Below are 12,578 nucleotides of genomic sequence, written 5' to 3' on the forward strand. Positions count from 1 at the left end.
CTCAAGGTCGACAGAGAATTCATAATCCTTATCGGTCACAAAGATAGGCGAAGTGGCAAACTTCGGGTCGTATTTCATCCTAGCATTCAGAGATTTTTCTTTCCACTTGCGCAGAAGTTTCTCAACATCATAGCTATTCTTACACGCAAGAAAATCCTCAGCTATCTCTCCCTCCATAACATAGCGCGTATCAGGCATATCCGGTAAAGTAGTTTCTACTTCAATAGTTTCGGCAGCTTCAGATGTATCATCACATCTAGCAGCAACTCTAGCAATATGTGCATCAAGGAATGCACCTAGTGGCAAAGCAGTATCAGGCATAGTATCAAGCATAGCATCATCAGGCATAGTATCAAGCATAGCATCATAAACATCATGGGCAGTAGAAGTAGCATCATCAAGCACCGGCGACATATCAAGATTTCTAGCAGCAGGCGATGTCGCAAACTTACTCAAAACTGAAGGTGAATCAAGTGCAGAGCTAGATGGCAGTTCCTTACCTCTGCTCGTAGTGGAAGGCAGGATTTCAGTTCTTGGATCTTTCGGATTCCTCATAGTGATCAGCAGACGTCAATCCCAAGTGACTCAGAGAATATAGCTGTGCTTCCCGGGCAACGGCGCCAGAAAAATCCTTGATGTCCCACAAGCTTATGGGATCGCATCAGTTTTCGAGGGTAGAGTATTCAACCCAAATTTGTTGGTTCGCACGACGGGAAGCGAAAGAATATTCTCAAGTATTAGCACCTGAATGCGTCAGATTCAACCACACCTGAAAGATTAGTGTCTGCCAACAAAGTATCACTAGCAAAGTAGTATGATAGCAACAGTGCCAGAAACGATTTGTTGACGAGGCAGACTATTCCTAACTGTTGTATCAATGGCGCCAGTAAAAGCCTTGTAGACGGGGTGTCGGTGCCAACAAAGTCTTGCAACAAGTAATAGCGGAGTAGCAAGGAACAGTAGTAGCAGCAACAGCAAAGTAATAAGTAACAGCTGTAGCAACAGCAACAAAGTGACAGCAGCAAAGTGGCCCAATCCCTCTTGTAGCAAGGGACAAGCCTAGGCAATCTAACGTAGCGAGGACCACTAGTAAAAGACTCGTAGGCAGTGGATCGGTGATGGATGAGTGTGACGGATGTGATTCATCATGTAACAGCTATAACACGGAGAGATAAGTAACTAGCTCCCATTTGTCATTCTAATTTGTCATACGTGCTTAGGGAAAAGAACTTGCATGACATCTATTGTCCATCCCTCCCGTGGCAGCGGGGTCCTAATGGAAACTACGGGATATTAAGGTTCTACTTTTAATAATGAACCGGACCAATGCATTAACACGCGGTGAATACATGAACTCCTCATACTATGGTCATCTCCGGGAGTGGTTCCGGCTATTGTCACTCCGGGGTTGCCGGGTCATAACACATAGTAGGTGACTACAACTTGCAAAATAGGATCTAAAACACACATATATTGATGACAACATAATAGGTTCAGATCTGAAATCATGGCACTCGGGCCCTAGTGACAAGCATTAACCATAGCCAAGTAGTAGCAACATCAATCTAGAACATAGTGGATACTAGGGATCAATCCCCGTCAAGAACTAACTCGATTACATGATAGATCTCATCCAACTCATCGCCGTCTAGCAATACTACGATGAGATTACTCAAGAACGATGAAGAGCATCATGGAATTGATGATGACGATGGCGACGATTTACCCTCTCTGGAGCCCGAAACGGATTCCAGATCTGCCCTCCAGATGAAGAACGGGATGTGGCGGCGCCTCCGTATCGCAAAACGCGATGCAACTTGCTCTCTAATTTTTTTCCAGGCGAAACGGAAGATATAGAACTGAGATTGGGGGCGGTGGTGCCACGTGGGCCCCACAAGCCTGCACGGCGTGGCCATAGGGGGTGGTCGCGGCATGTGGGCTAGTGGCCCACTGGCATGCCCCCTCGAGTGGATCTTTGCGCATGTATTTTTCTTTGATTCGAGAAAAAATCTTTGTAAATTTTCAGGACGTTTCGAGAACTTTCATTCCTGCACAAAAACAACACCGTGGCAATTCTGCTGAAAACAGCGTCTGTCCGGGTTAGTTCCATTCAAATCATGCAAATTAGAGTCCAAAACAAGGGCAAAAGAGTTCGGAAAAGTAGATACGACAGAGACGTATCACAGGCCAGGACTCCTCCACCTCAGTGGAGCTACCAGCCTTAGAAGTATGAAAACCCTGGGCTAGCATAAAACAACCCCAATAACAACACTGGTGGCGAGACCAACAACTTCGAGAAGGTCATGTGCTTTAGGTGTGGTCCATCTGGACATATCTCAAAGCAGTGCCCTAATACACTTGATGTCCGTTGTGTATTCCGTGAAAAGGAATGGGTTATTTCAGCATAGAGTGGGTAAGTATTTCCCTTAGTTACGAAACCAAGGTTTATCGAACCAATAGGAATATCAACAAGAATCGTCTTCAATGGTTTTACACAAAAGAACAAACAACTTGCACCCAACACAGGCAAGAGGGTTGTCAATCCCCTTGGCCTCGTTATTTGCAAGCGAATGAGGTGTGTAGATCATGGTAGATTATTATAAAATGCAAAATAAAATATAAGAAAATAAATGGCAGCAAGGTGTTGGAGGTTTTAGCAATATGTTGTGAATAGACCCGGGTGCCATAGCTTTCCCTAATGACATCTCTCATGAAAATAGCACGCGGTGGGTAACAAAAATTATTGTTGGGCAATTGATAGAATAGCGGATAGCTATGCGATTTTCACGGCCATGATCATGTAAATATAGGCATCACGTCCATAACCAAATGGGCCGACTCCTTCCTGTACCTATTACCATTACTTCACATCAAGAGCGATTCTATGCCTGCCTCTCTACGTATTAAGTTCATGACAAACAAAGTAATGCTTGGAGTAAAATGAGATGATGTAGACAATGTAAACTCAAATGATATGAATAAACCCCGTCATTTTACCATTAATAGAAGCAACACAAAGACAAAACGTGTCCCCTTCTTTCACTTGGATATAAAAACTCGCTAGGTTGAACCTACTACAATGCACCTCTCTCACCGATGAAATGTCAATCTAGTTGGCCAAACAATTTCAATAGATCGGAGAGAATTACGAAGCTATCACAATCATGCACATAAGAATCATATTGTATATTAGAGGAGACTCAAATATTTATCATGAATAATTTGAACATAAACCCACAATTCATCGTATCCCAACAAATACACGATACAAAAGAGTTACATCATATGGATCAAAGTGAAGATGCGATGATCATTGTATTTAAGATCAAAGAGAGAGACATGCCATCTAGGTACTGCTATGGACCCATAGGTCTGTGGTGAACTACTCACACATCATCATAGGGGTAGCAAGGTTGATGAAGAAGCTCTCCGTGATTGATCCCTCCTCTAGAAGAGTGCTAGAACGGAGCTCTAGATGGCCTCCCATCAGAATAGAGACTTGCAGCGAGGTAAAAAGTGTTTCGGGACCTCTTTTGAAGGTTTAAGCGTAAATGGTTATTTATAAGATGGAGAACAGGGTCGGGAGAGCCACGCGGTATGATGTCTTGTGGAGGCCTCGTGTGCCTCCCAACCTTCTTCCGATGGTCCATGATATTGTTTTGGTCCAGAAAAAAATCACAAAAAGTTTCATGTCAATTGAGCTTCATTAGTTATTAGAACCTGAAAAGTGCAAGCACTTGCAGAAAACAGTAACTGGCACTGGGCACTAGGTCACTAGGTTAGTGCTCAAAAAGAATATAAATTGATAGATAAGTGCCTAAATTTTTTCTCAAACATAATAGCATGGAACAATGAAAAATTATAGATACGTTGGAGACGTATCAAGAATCGGAAAGCTTAATTCTTGCTCGTCCTCGAGTAGGTAAATGAAAAAAAAATTGATGTTACATGCTATGCATGATGTATTCTTATGCATGTATGCTCGTTGATAAACGATGAATTAAAAACTAGTAACACAACGATATTTATAAGTATAAGCAACAAAAGAATTAATCTTTCAAAGTGTACGATCCTCAAATATTTTTTTAACCATTTCCATGTTTATTATATTATCAAGGCATGGCTCCATCTTCACCACACAACTACAAATGTCGAGCACCATGGTGCCCAAGTCAGGCAATTGCATCATACCTTTTCAATATGCATCAACTTTTTATTATTCACGCAATAGATAAGCGTGAACCATTGGACATAGCATATAGGTGGAATAGAGTAAGGTTGTAGGTTTCAAAGGGGTTGAAAGGTGGAGAAGATAGTCTTGTATCAACTAGGTTTACCACGGGTTATGGAGATATCCATTGATATATATTGATACAAGGAGTAGGGATTTCCATGCAAATGATGCACTAGAGCTATAAGTGTATGAAAGCTGTGTTGAAGCTACGTGGGGTGTGCATCCAACTTGCTTTCTCATGAAGACCTCGGGCATTTGAGGACGCCCTTCATCGGAATATATAAGCCAAGTTTATAATTTGTTGGTTCTCCCTAGCATATGAATGATATAACATGAGAATCTGTTCATGATGAACATGGTGCCACTTGGAGGCACAAGTATGACAAAGGATGGTAGCAAAGTCCCTTCTCTCTTTTTCTCTCTTTTTTTTATTATGGTGGGATCATTTGGCCTCCTCCATATTTATTTCCTCACTGACACAGTGCTCTAATAATAATGATCATCACGCTTTTATTTACTTACAACTAATGGATAACTCGTTATGATGAATGAAGCAACATGACTCCAATATGAATGACCCTCGTAGTGTACTAGGATGTGCAAATATATAGCATGACATGTATTCAACATATGGAATTTGGTGGCTTTGCCAAAAATACTACGATGATGAATGAACTAGTCATAAGAAGTGACGATGGAATTTGCATGTCAATATATCTCGGAATGGCTATGGAAATGCCATAATAGGTAGGTATGGTTGCTGTTTTGGGGAGGATATAATAAGGCTTATATGCAAGAGAGCGTATTATGTCACGGGGTTTGGATGCACCGATGAAATTTGCACCAATCCTCGGGGTGAGAATGGGCTATGCGCGGTACACAAAGGCTAGAAAATACGAGGAGCTCAGAATGTGTATGTCCATGGTGTCACATTAGTCATAAAGAACTCATGGACTTATTGCAAAGTTTTATTACTCTTATCACAAATAAAAGTACTACTCGCATGCCCCTAGGGAAAGGGTTGGTACCAATTAACCATCGTGCGACTCCGACTCGAAACAACACTAGGCTTCCAACGAGGAATATATATGCTCAAACATCATCACCATGCCCTTTTAATATTTTAGATGTTCAAAAAGTTTTAACATATCTTAATATCAACACCTCTAATAATTAATGATTATGAAGTCACACCTTTTCATATTACAACACCAATATCTTTAACCACAATTTCGCTATATGTGCTACATGATAGTTTTAATTATCACTTATTGAACACTCATTATTTTTTAACTAGTCTGATGACCATGCAAATTACTCTCACTATTTACTAACTCCTAAACAAATATAAGTGATGAACAAGAGCATATTATTTCTGTAAAATCTACATGCCATCGTGCTCAAAAAGGTATAAGTGGAGTACTAGAGCAACTGCTAAGCTCAAAAGATATAAGTGATGCACATAGAGTATTATATAAAATCATGATGATGGTGTCTCTCTCTCTCAAATAGGTGTGTCCCGCAAAAAATGATTGTGGTAAACTGAAAGTAAAAGTAAACAAAATTAAACGACGCTCCAAGAGAAACTCATATGATGTGATGAATAAAATGTAGCTCCAAGTAACATACCGATGGATTGAGACGAAAGAGGGGATGTCTTCCCGGGGCATCCCAAGCTTAGACGCTTGAGTCTTCCCAGAATATTACCTTGGGGTGCCTTGGGCATCCCCAAGCTTAGGCTCTTTCCACTGCTCATTCCTTTGTCCATCAAGATAATACCCTAAACTTGAAACTTCAATCACACAAAACTCAACAAAACTTCCACTACTAGGAAAAGGCCTGCTAGGGGCGCACCTGTTTTGGCTACTAATGGCGCACTACAGGTGCGCCACTAGCATCACGCCATTAGAAATTTTTACTAATAGCGCACCACAGGTGCGCCATTAGTATCTGGTGTACTAATGGCGCACCAGGCAGTGCGCCATTAGTATAGCCCATGGTGCGCCATTAGTATGCCTCCGAGGGGGCCATATTTACCCATGTGCTCTGGCTTACTAATGGCTCACTAGTTGACGATGCGCCACTAGTGTGCTTTTTGCAGTGCGCCACTAAAGTGCTGAGTGGTGCGCCACTAGTATGAATATTAGGTTTTTTTTTCTTTTCTGAATACAGTTCATCATATTAGTCTCCGAATACAATTCATCAACAATGCTAGAACAAGGTACTATATAAACACTCTTATATTTCTTCCATAGCGAGAGACAAATGAAACAACAAACAACGAGCGAGCAGGCCAGAGACAATTTGGGATGATATGCAACCTGAGAGCGACAAAAACGAAGCATGGATTCCAGTGGTGAACTATGAGGTGCAGCTCGTCAGGAAGGGCCGAAGGGCTCGGAGATGCTTTTGCTCCTGCTACCGCAAGCTTCCGGTCCTCTATGGGAGGCCGAGGCGCCGCATCAAGGGCCAAAAATAGGACGCAAGTGGAGCCCATGACAACTTTCATGGGTATATACAAGAAACTTAGTTACATCAGTTTTAAGCCAAGAACAAAACGAACAAATAATTGAGAGCTTACAGTAGGCAAGTAAGGTTTACACAAAAGGAACTAAAGTTGTGTTGATAAAATAACTTAAGACGCCCAAACATATGGAAAAGCATTTATAACTAACAACTCGTGTGCATTCTTGTACATTTTATAGTTAACTTAAAATAATTTATCATTGCCGGAAAAGACACAAATAATCTCTATGAAGAAAAGTACAAATCAAGATAAGCACATCATGTATGTGCGCTCCTGTGGTTCCACTTGTCAAAACATGAAACTATTAACACACACATATGCTTGGCCATTGACATGTAACCAAGCAAGTTGAGGTTTCCTATTCCTGAGATGAATGAGAAATCTGCTCCTAAAGTAACGTGTCGAGTGATATACTTCATAAGTACACAAGTCAGTTTACATAGCTAGAATGGATCCAGAGGAATACCTAGTCATTTAACTAGCTAACAACAAGCATTACCGAGTGCAATTTCCGTGTAATTAGGTTTCTTTAGACCTATATGAGAGATGACCTGGTAAGGCACGAAGTTCAGATATCACTTTGTTGCGGAGCAAAATTACAAGGGATTTAGCAAACGACCCACTGAGCACGTCGCGACGAAAGAGCTCCCCTCCTTTACCGGCATCCCTTTCGCGATGGCTTTTGTCGCGACAAAAGAGCTCCCCCCTTCCCTTCCCTTCCTCTTCTGTCCGCTGGATGGCCTGGAGCGCGTAGTCCAGCTGGCCCCTACTGGATCCATGGATCCGCGTCCGGATATTCCTTGTCCTCCTATCCCATTCTACACAAGCAGATTATCAAAGGCCACATATTATAAGTGAATTACCATGTCTTTGGAACACCTCCTCCACAACTAGACAGAATTATGTAGTGAATACCCAATGTTATTTGTATAGAATAAATGTGCTTATTCCTCTTTGCCATCTTCGTCAATAATGAGCTTGAACAACAGTAGAAATTAACCAAATGAGACTCCAGTCATAATTCCTGTCATAAATATACAGCTTTTACTGTACAAGGAGGAGGTAATGAAATGAGAAAACAAAGAGCATTTAGAACCTTGAACCATATTGTACTATCATAAGCAACTCATCAATCTTTGATGAGACAAAAATATATCTTTCACTAACAATTCCATCTTGTAATTTAATAACAAGCCTTTCAATGAATCTCCAAGCGGCAAACAATACATCAACCACTTGGAGCAAAAGTATAGGTGAGAAAATATCTACAACTGGGATAAACTGTGCATAAGATGGAGTACCCTGCTAAGAATATAGACATGCAAATTGTACTTAGACTAGCAGTTGAACAATATTTCCACACAGTTAATAATCATATTGACCTTCACATACAATAGGTGACTACAAGCTTGCACCTTCAAATTCATAACACAAAAATGGAATTAATAGTTCACATGTGGTGCCACAATTTATGTGCAGGACAGAATGCATAGGATATTGGTAGTCAGCTCAGAGATTACATATGTCGTATCACATTGAACAGAAGTTGAAAGCACGAAAAGATGGTAAAATAGTGCTACCAATCAATTTTGATGAAGAAAAACATTTGGGAAAATGGAACTGAGCAAATCTCTAAGCGCATACATAGGAGAACTTGAGAAATTACGATAGGAATTATCAGTACAGGGCTATCAATATCCTACACATCACATAGTTTGTGTACATCAGGATCCCTTCGGAGAATAATGAAATATTGATAATTCAGTTATTGCTATACCAAGGATTCACTGTATACCGACCATTGGATTGGACCACCTTATGCAGACAAGAAAGCAAAGGACTGGGAAATCCGGTAAAATTTGTCATCAGGTAATTAATGAGGTCGGCTCGTTGTTGGGCATGTCCCATGGGGCAGGACGCTGGCGAATCCCAAAAGATGTAAGATACTCACTGTATCCCACTGAATGACAAGCATGTAAAGGTCGAAAAAATGGTAAAAAGATATATTTGTAGTTCCGAAAATAATCTGGAATGTACACGTTAGAACACACTATCATTCCACACAATTCTGTGTGAAAAATCTTTTCAAATCTGTCCGACATGAGAAAACATAAATACAGTGATCTAAAACAGCAAACGATAGCAATAGTACCTGCTATCGCAGATAATCACATTTTTTTGTTTTTGTGCAAGACCGCAAACGATTTTCAATGAAAAATTGCAGATTCATAGTCTATTAGAAAATTTATATATTAGAATGTTTCTCGAATTTTCTGGAACTCGTAACTCTTTGATTTATTACCTTTTTGAAGAAAATGCTAACTAAAGCTTGAGCCAAAAGCAATATCCAGTCAGATGGCATATCTCAGGAGGAGAGTCACAAAGCACACATGAAGTAGAAGTTCTTAGAGTTGGAAGTACCTAAACAAGACATATGCTCCAAGGAAACAGGCTGCAGTGGTGAACTCCCTCAGCGAAGTTCCTTCGGAATGATTCTACTCGCGCCCATTTTACGTTTCAACTCCGATATTATTTTTCAAAGATGTAATCATATACAAAGATCCGCATAACGATGGAAATATCTTGCTTTTGTAGTAAATGAAATGATGGATCAAAACAGGCAAATAAATTCCTGAGAGTTATAGGGAGACCCAAAAAAATATGTTGTATGGTGTTTTTTCTCAGAAGCTAGTATGTCGGGAGAGATGGATTTCAGTGGAAACAACAAAAGCATATATACTTAAATTGAATAAAACAACTAGTATTTCGAACAAAGTTCACTGCGGTGTTGTTCAACTGCCTAACCTGTGAAAAGGTAGAGAGAATACCTCATCCTCGTAGCAAAACATAAGCCTTTAATTTTTCCTTCGGAAATCCAAATCTCTAGACGTTCTAATGATTTTTGAAGCTGCGTTTGGGGCGACCTGAAATTTTGATGAAGATGAGAGACCCGTGAGTGCATTCCAGCCAAGAGAATCAAAGAAAGGCCCATCCCAATGAAAGCAAACAGGGCTGGAAACGAGTCAATCCCCCGAAAGAATCCCAAGGAAGAAGAACATAATAATAAATCTAATTAAGGAACCTACACCTGCGCAATCCCGGGCAAGGTGGGTCGGTTGGGTCGTCTTATGCTCGCTCGTGGTGCCCTCGTCGTTGGGCAGTTTCCCCTTTCCTGGTCTCGTTCCTAGCCGGATCAGGCGATTGTACAGCTTTGTTCCTCCAGCAGTTCCTCTTGCATTGCCTTTAGCTATCTCTGCTCCTGAATTATGACGAACTTGTAGTTGAATCCTCTCTGGTGATTCCACCTTCAGGCCTCAGTCTGATTTTCAATTCCTCTAACTATGCATCTTGGCAGGACCTGTAGCTCGAGTTAACAAGCCTAACTGTTCTAGGAGGTCTTGCATCTTATCTTTTGGACTTTGGGTGTTCCAATAGTATAAGGAAATCTACGACCCCAAAAATAGTATAAGCAAGTCTACGACCCCAAAAATACGTATGAGCAACATAAACTGCTTCTACTAACATGAAAGGCACTAAACTATCAGCACTTTTAGCGAACTAAGCAACTTCACTGTCACACAATGTACAGCAACCACGCACACAAGTGACAAAGATGTTGGTAAAACAAAGAGTTCTAGATTACTTCAACAGCAACAAAATCAACAGTTTATGCTACCCATCAAGGTAATTACCCTATTGATCAGCCAAGCATCCCTAACCTTCTAAAGCGAAATGATACGGTTTGGTAAGAGCGTCCCCAACCCAACAACTGCTACTTAAACACACACGAGCCAACAAGTAATTCGCAGCAGAGACAGAAAATTTCGTAAATCCGAGCTAAATGACCGAAAAACACAGCCTCAAGTTCCACAGTGGCAAAGGAGCAAAGACATATCAGAATGATGTAATTTGATAGGTGGTTTTAATGTAAACAATCACTAAATCTAGTCCCAAATAATAACCTTGCAAGGAAGTCATGCTGCGTTGATGCAAACACATAGAAGTAATAAAATATACAATTCAAGGAAGAAATCCTCACCCTCAACTTATGGAACAGGGCAAGGGCTTCCCTCCAGGAGCCATGCAAGGCAAACGCCATGATCATCGAGTTCCAAGAATAGAGATCTCGCCGACCACCGATTCCCTGAAACACCTGCCAAGCTCTTTGGATGCTTCCACACTTGGCATACATCTCCAGTAGTGCATTGGTGACAAACACATTCCTCAGATGGCCTTTGCCCCTCGCATACTCCTCCACCTTCACCCCCAGCTCCATGGCACCAACCGCCGCGCACGCAGGCAGCACGCTGCTCACCATAAGCTCATTCGGTTGCACCCCTGCCCCCTTCCACATCTCCAGGAACGCCCCCACGGCCTCCTCGTGCCGTCCGTTCTGCTCGTAGCCGGAGACCATGGCGGTCCACGAGACGACGTTCCGGTCCAGCATTTCCCTGAACAGCTTCTCCACGGCGTCGAGGAGGCCGGCCCTGGCGTAAGCCGAGAGCAGCGCGTTGCACACGGCCGTGTCCCTACGCGGCATTTCATCGAGCACCCGACTGGCCTCGCCAAGGAGGCGATTCCTGGCGTAGAAGGAGACGAGCGCGGAGCCGAGGAAGGGGTCACCCGACGCAGAGTGGCCGGACTTGACGAGCAGGGCGTGGGCGGGGAGTGCGGAGGGCGCGGAGGAGGAGGGGCGAGGAGAGGAGGAAGATGAAGGAGAGAGGGGTGAGGAGGCGGAGGCGGTGGGCGCGGGAGAAGGAGAGGATGAGGAGCACGCTGCGCGAGGACGCGAGCGCGTGGAGGAGGCGGTCGTGTAGAGTGGCGGAGCGGGGGGAGGAGACGAGGAGGAGCGCGGCGTAGCGATGGTCGTCTGCGGCGAGGACGCGGAGGAGGAGCGGCTGCAGGCGGCATATCCCGCACCAGAGCAACCGTGCGTGAAGACGCTTCGCTTCCTCCATTGAACCAAACCACGCGGGCTCGGCTGGGGCGACAAATTCGGACGGTGGCCCGCTGCTTGAGCCCGAGCATAGCAGGGCCGGTGGCTGCCTTCATCGGCGCAAGGGGCGAGGGCAGCGAGGCTCCGGTGGAAGGTTGGCGGCGGAGATGGTCTCCCTCGGACCGGATCGGGGCGGCAGCGGCGGAGATCGAGGTAGAGGGCGGCACAGTACAAGCGATGGTCTCCCCCGGACCGGATCGGGGCGGCGGCGGCGGAGATCGAGGCACAGGATGGACGAGCTGGGGAGGACTGCGGCCCATAGATGGATGGATCCCGACCCCATGGATCACCATGATACATGTGCATTTGTGACTTGTCAGTCGCCAGGTTACAAATGGCGCACCACCTACAAATGCGCCATTAGTAACCCTGGTTACTAATGGCACACCAGCTGGTGGTGCGCCATTAGTAGTTTTGCAAAAATAAATAGTAGTGGCGCACTGGGTGAGTGATGCGCCATTACTAGTTAAACTAGTAATGGCGCACTCTGCCCAAGTGCGCCATTACTACTTTTGGAAAAATAATTAAAAAAAAGTTTGTTAGTAGTGGCGCACCGTGTGTGTGGTGCGCCATTAGTGTCCATCACACTAATGGCGCACCTGCACATGGTGCGCCACTACTATATAGTAGTGGTGCACCACTTTTGTGGTGCACCATTAGTGTCTATATTATCTATAGCCCTTTTCCTAGTAGTGTTCGTGAGATCCCTTAGTAGAGGCAACATAATAAACAGTTTTAGATATTGTTAAAATTGTTTCTTCTTTTATTTTAGCAAAAGGTCCTGTATTCTAACTTCTCCATGGCTTATAACAACCAATATA

At 43.2% G+C, this 12,578-nt stretch overlaps 1 long non-coding RNA gene and 1 pseudogene across 1 annotated transcript; both read right to left on the reverse strand.

Moving 5' to 3' along the window:
• Nucleotides 1–7,150: 7,150 nt before the first annotated feature.
• Nucleotides 7,151–10,259, reverse strand: LOC123446459. The gene is made up of 3 exons (XR_006631366.1): nucleotides 9,850–10,259; nucleotides 7,677–9,685; nucleotides 7,151–7,579 (listed from the first exon to the last, which is right to left on the reverse strand). It is a non-coding gene; the product is annotated as an uncharacterized LOC123446459 (long non-coding RNA).
• A 424-nt stretch (nucleotides 10,260–10,683) lies between these two features.
• LOC123450503 lies at nucleotides 10,684–11,719 on the reverse strand (annotated as a pseudogene).
• Nucleotides 11,720–12,578: the final 859 nt, after the last annotated feature.

This window comes from Hordeum vulgare, chromosome 4H, assembly GCF_904849725.1.
Source record: "Hordeum vulgare subsp. vulgare chromosome 4H, MorexV3_pseudomolecules_assembly, whole genome shotgun sequence".
Taxonomy (NCBI): Eukaryota; Viridiplantae; Streptophyta; class Magnoliopsida; order Poales; family Poaceae; genus Hordeum; species Hordeum vulgare.